Source organism: Microtus ochrogaster, chromosome 8, assembly GCF_000317375.1.
Source record: "Microtus ochrogaster isolate Prairie Vole_2 chromosome 8, MicOch1.0, whole genome shotgun sequence".
Lineage (NCBI taxonomy): Eukaryota > Metazoa > Chordata > Mammalia > Rodentia > Cricetidae > Microtus > Microtus ochrogaster.
The window spans coordinates 11,524,284-11,530,714 of NC_022015.1; the positions used below are offsets into that span (position 1 = coordinate 11,524,284).

The 6,431-nt window shown below is 44.0% G+C and overlaps 1 pseudogene; it reads right to left on the reverse strand.

Moving 5' to 3' along the window:
* Positions 1 to 950: 950 nt before the first annotated feature.
* LOC101999417 lies at positions 951 to 2,833 on the reverse strand (annotated as a pseudogene).
* Positions 2,834 to 6,431: the final 3,598 nt, after the last annotated feature.

Sequence of the window (6,431 nt, forward strand, 5' to 3'; positions counted from 1 at the left end):
CACTTTCATTATCCACCCATTTGGTAATGAATTCTCAGATCCTGTGAACATCATAGCACTTAACATGGATGTGCAAGTATCTCTGGTAGGACTTAGGTTCCTTGGGTATGCATTCAGCAGTAGCATATTTGGGTCATATGGTAGTTCTAATTTTAGTTTTTTGAGACCCATCCACATGAATTTTCTTTCTTTTTTTTAAAGATAATTTTATAAAGAACTTTATTCGGCAAACAGTCCCCCAGATTATTCAAGCAGGACTGCACCTTCTCTCTCTAGGTAGCTATACACATAGACACATGCTAGAAATTTACAGCATTTCCTGTTACCTCTGCATTTCTTCTACCTGTATTTTAACTACAGTTCAAAAAGAAATAGCTAAAGGACTATTTCAAAAGAACCATCTCCAGTCACCTCAGCACTGGGAGTGGGAGGTAGTACTCTCCTCTTCACGAGGCTTTTAAACATATTCATGCCAATTTTCCCTTTATCTCCTGACGACTCCAATCTTGAGTCCACCAAATACTTCCCTCTACTACAGTCACCTGGGAAGGTGAGTCAGAAACCTGAAGAATCATCACTTCGAATGCCCAAACCCTGGCTGCTCCTCAGCCCCAAAAAGAATGCGGTCAGCAGTAATGCAAATTATTACTGGCACAGGAGACTGAGCCTGATATGCAGATCCTGGGAATTACACAGCAGCATTCAAACACTGGAAGATGGGGAGGAGCCAGGAGTGACGTGGAGAAATCTATTTGTCTCTACCTTTCACCTTGTGGTAGGTCCAATGGAACAGAAAATGGATTTGATCCACAGCAAGCCACACCAGGAGAAATTAAGAAAAAAAAGAAAAGAAAAGAAAAACTTCATGGATTGCTCTGTCACAGATTCCTCTCTCCTGGCATCAAATCGCAGCAAAGCAGACAGCTGGTCTAGCAGCTGCAGCCTAGACTTCAGCATAAATCATCTTCAGGGTTATCATAGAAGCAGCTGATAAGCTGCAGAAGGACATGGGTATGTGGTAGCTCTTCAGGGCTCCTTTTGGTCTCAGTGAAGGTAAGAGAAGCATCTGTTTCTGTGACCATGTCCTTCCACGTATCTGGGACGGTTTTGTTTTCTTCTATGTCTTCAGGAATTTCTACTGCATATCCTTTAAGAACTAATTCTAGCCCAATATAAAGTTTCTTCCCATTACTGGTATCATATAAATATATTTTTGGCCGAGTTAAGATTCCAGCCTGGATACAGCTAGAGACCTTGGCCACGAGGGGCTTCCAGTCAACAGTGAGTGAGTCTTTCAAGCTCATCTAGAGCTTCCTCTTCCCGCTGCTCACCTGAGGGGGCAATCTGTGCTGGACTGCATTCTATTGCTTGAAATACAAGCCTTAGAAAGTCACTCCTGGGGGCTGGAGAGATGGCTCAGGGATTAAGAGCTCTGATTGCTCTTCCAGAGGACCGGGGTTTAATTCCCAGCACCCACATGACAGCTCAAACTGTCTGTAACTCTTGTTCCAAGGGATCTGATTCCCACATACAGATATACTTGCGGGCAAAACACCAATGTAGATAAAATAAAAATAAGTAAATTTTAAAAAAAGAAAGAAATTTACTCCTGAGAGCTCTTAGATACTTCAGTGAACAATCTCCATTATCTCCAAAGTCAACAAAGTAGAGGTCCAAATTCCCATTTTCCAAGGTACCAAGAATCTGGGCTGCATACCAGGAGCCCTCTATAGATAAAGGAGCTGCTACAATGTCTCCTACATGCGCAGTCAAGTCTTTAGGCAGACTATTCTCATAATGCTGGGTCATCTCACTTCTCGGTACTCATCAGCATGGAAACTGAAGCCAGGACTGGGAATTTCAAACATGAACATCTCTGAACTGCTCTGGGCACCAGAATTCTGAAATCTGTCATCTTTAGGTTTCTCCCATGTCTAGTATCAACCAACCATATCATCACCTCCTTTGCAGAGAGGAACCTCTGGGGTGCAGCTGGCCCCATGCTAGACTTGGTATTCTTCCATCAAGCTGCTTCACCAGCTCCCCCTGGCTCTGTCACTGCCTCTCCTCACACACTGATCGGCTGCTTTCGTGGGACTCTGGTTTCTGCAGAATGGGCAATTCTTTTCCGAAGCTCTTCATCTTCCGAAACTTTCTCCAATATTAAATGCTTAGCTGCTGCCACTTCCTTCTGCGTTCCTGAGATTTTTATAAGTCTCGACAGTAGTAACGTTCCCACTGATTCTTTGTCACAGTGATTTTGGCTCCAGAGACCTTACAGATAGAGCGAATCATCTCGCCACCTCTCCCTATGATTCTGCCCACAGATCTCTGGGGCAGTGAGAGTTGCTCAGACACTGGGGTGTTCTCTGTCAGGATCTGACGGATGCTGCCTTGGCCCTGCACACCCGAACAGGAAACCCGCTGATCAGCAGCTCTCGCTCATCGCCTACATCCTCTGCGTCCACATCAGTCCGAGCGCCTGTCTGCTCCTGCAGCTCTTTAGTATTGGCTCCTTGTCGACCAACGAGGAGCTTCACAGCCTCCTGCGGAACTCGCGTCTCTATCTCCGTGTCATCTTTGCCAACTAATGTCAATCGCTCTTCTCTGCTTTCCCTGTATCGGCGGTCTAGGATGTAGGCAACTGTTGCACTTGCTGGGATCCCAAGGCCCAGGGCTATTATTTTGAAAAGTGGACAGGCTTGTCCATGAAGTTCGTTCAGTGGGTATTTTCTGCTGCACTCCGATTTAACTCCTCTAAGTCGCTCGTTACACGCTTTGCCTGGCACCTCACCCGCGCCACTGCCCGGTCGCTCCCCACGTGGATTTTCATAGCCGCTCTACCTGTTTCCACTTCCACGAGTATTTTTTTTTTAGTTATATGTATGAGTCTGTATTCAAGTATGTAAAGATGTGAAGAAGGTAGGTGCTCTCTGAGTCCAGAAGAGGCTATTGAATCTCTGGAGCTGGCATCACAAGCACTGATGAGGTCCCTGATGTGGGTGCTGGAAACTGAGCTTGAGTCCTCTGCAGGAGCAGTACTTGTTCTTAACCACTGGCCATCTCTTCAGCCCTAGAAGTAGTCTTATCTTGCACTTTCCTGATGGGCTAAAGATGGTGAACAACTTCAAACATATTTGTTGGTCATTTGCATTTCTTCCTTGTTGAATTGTCTATTCCGTTGTCAGCCCATCTATTGATTGACAGTTTGAGGACCCAGGGATTTCATTTTTGCAGTCCTTCATGTATTCTAGATAACAGCCACCTGTCTGAGTTAGCTGGAGATTTTCTCCCATTTTGTGAATTGTGTGCTCACTCTGCTCATGGTTTCCTTTGCTGTGCAGGAGCTTTTACATTTCATGTAGTCCCGTTTTTAATTATGTAATTTATATACTCTGTTAATAGAGTCCTGTTCAGAAAGCTGTTGCCTATTTATGCACCTATAAGCGTTTTTCCCCCAGTTGTCTTCTTGAATTTTCCACATTTTATGTTTTACTTTAAGGTCCTTGATCTATCTTGAATGGATTTTGTGCAGAGAGTGAGAGATACAGATCCAAGTCTATTGTTCCATAGCCACCCAGTTTGTTGACCAGGCCTTTTCTCTCCATCGTGTATTATTTCCTGACCCCAAGGGCTAAGATTTTATTTACCAAGTCTTTTCTTATTGCTGAACATAAAAATAAAAGTGTTGCTACAATCTTGGAGTAACTGGTAAACATAGTTGACCAAGCAATCGTAACTATCCGTATTTCAGCAAGAGACTTATATGAAAAATGAACAACCTTTACAGTTTTGTTGGAGCAGGGTTCCCAAGACTGGTGTTGGCAATTACTACTGCCAATGAGAGGTTAAGTGGGGGAGAGCAGGGTGTCATGGGAACACTCATTGGCTCCTTGAGAGGGTGTGTCTCCTGGACTTTGTGTCATGGCCTTCCTAAACATCTACCAAAGCTACAAACAACCCACCAATACATATCAACTGATTGATTATGGTTTTGCAAGGGATTTAACAAGCTTCTCTTTCATCATCTGTTCTCTCTCTCTCTCATCTTTCACCTTTCTCTCTCTCTTTCTCTCCACCTTTCCTGTTTTCTTCTTCCTCATCTTCACCTTCCCCAGCTTCTCCATCATGTCCTTATTCTTCTCCTTCACCAATGACTTGGGCTTTGCCATTTTCTCCTTCTATATCTTCATTCTTTTCTTCAACAAGCTCTTCTTTCTCACTGTCATCTTCTTCATCCTTCTTCTCTTCAGTACAGCATCAAACTCTCTATCTGAACCAGGGGATTCCTGGTTTTCTTGGTGACAATCATCTGGGACAGGAGATTGAGAACACTCTGTCAGTAATTATTCACATCAGTGGCTTCATGGTCAACAAATCCATGGTTTTTTTTTAGATTTCCCAAGGTTTCCAAGGGTCTTAAAGTGCTGATATCTTTCCATATATTTCCATTTAAATTTAGATGTGTGAGACCTAAACGTGTCTTTCTCAATATGTCCAGACCTCTAGCTATTCTACTATCTCTGAGCTCAAGCTTTTTAATTTTAGTGCCATGAGGATATTTGAACCTGACGTCAAGCCTACACTAATTAAAATGAGGAAATCTAAATTCACAGATTCTGTTGTTGGACTCTAGAGTTCCCCATAATTTGATTTTCAGTTATGCAAGACAATCCCTCTAACGACTGGTAACTCAGCTTTTGGTAGATCATCTTCCTCATGCCCATGGTCCCTTTGTGCCTTGTCTTCAAATTTAACCTCCCATGGTGGGAGTGAAGATGGAAGTGGTGTCCTTGATTGGGTGGCCAGGACTGTGAGAGGAGTTGGCTGGCAGTCCAGTCTGGAACAGCATAAGGCATGCAGTTGTCCCTCTGCTGGTGAGCGTGGCCCCTGGGACTTCTATCCCATGGGTTCTTAGACTTGATCTCTTGCAAGTTGAGTCATACTTGCTAATTTTTCTTCTTTATGTATTTCAGGCTGTGTTATTGTCTTAGCTTGTCGTAGAACCCTGAAACTTATTCCTCTGCTCGGTCTTGTCCAATGGGGATGCTTTCTACCCAGGCTTTCACTTGAAAGACTCTTACTTTCAGAATTTCCATTGGTTTTTCCAGTGCCAGTTCTGTGAGCGGTTCACAGCTAATACTGGCAAGGAGGTCAGCCCTGGTGGCAGTGTCCAAGCTAGGGGACAGCAGCAGGGTGACCAGCTCCTTTTCCTGCTTCAGTCTACACTCCATTCACATGTGACCTAGTCTCCCATCGTATCCCATAGTGTGGGATACATCCTCTGAGAACTACAGCTCACAGTGGATACTGGGTCAGAGAGCTGTCCTGAGCGCTGTAGGGGCACACTAAGTCCTTCTCCTCAGTTATGTTCATGCACACACAACACAGCTTCTAATTCCCCATCTTATCCAGAAGTTCACGTTTCTTAAACACAAGGAGAACCTTTCCCTTTCTATTTGGTCAATGTCATCGTTATGTCTCATCTTTTTTCCTGTAGATACTTCTTCAACCTCAGCAGAAGAGAGCTCTCCAAATGGTAAATCCCCATTGTGCTATTTAAACTAAAGAGATGAGTTTCTTATTTATTAGGTTTATTTCAAAAACTGAAGCTGCTTAATGGTCCTATTGACCAAAGTAAAGATAGTGAAAACTGCCCCCAGTGTCATTTCGTAGGATTTCAAACATCCCGTTCTTCTGGTTTACACACAGATGTGACTTTAGTCGCATAGAGATGTCTGGGAATCTTTTCAGCGTGTTACATTTCTTAAGTTAAACAGTCAGGGCTTGCTGCTTTCTTCTGGCAAATGAACTAGCTCTGTCTCTTCCACTCTTTGTCTGTAGATACATCTTCAACCTCAGCGGAAGTGACCTCTCCAGGCAGTAAGTCCCGTCTTTAAACTTCGTTAATGGGCTTCATGTTTCTCATGTTGTTTGATAAAATGAGCCTGTTTAACAATCCCCTTGCCATCAAATAAATGTTACCGCAATGACAATCATTTAAAGCAATGTCTTCTCTGGTTTACACTGAGATGCTGCCGAGATCTCTGGGAATCTGTCCAGCCTGTCCCGTTTCTTAACTGAAACACAACTATAGCTTTTGTTCGTTCTATTTGGTAATGAGACATCTGTGTCCTAAACTTTGTCTATAGCATAAGCCTGATACACACAGAAACCCTAGATCCTCCCCACAGAGACGGTCTTCATGTTTCTTCACTCAGTCACAGACGCCGAAGTGACCCTTCTACGGCAGGCACCTTCTGCCCATGTCCTAGTCTTGATCAGGTGAACCTGAGGGAGGCTGGACAGAGGGTCCCCATCTCATTTGATTGGTTGTGTTGTTTCAGATCTTGCTTCTACCCAACCAGCATACCAGAACACACACACACAGACAGACAGACAGACAGACACACACACACACACACACACAC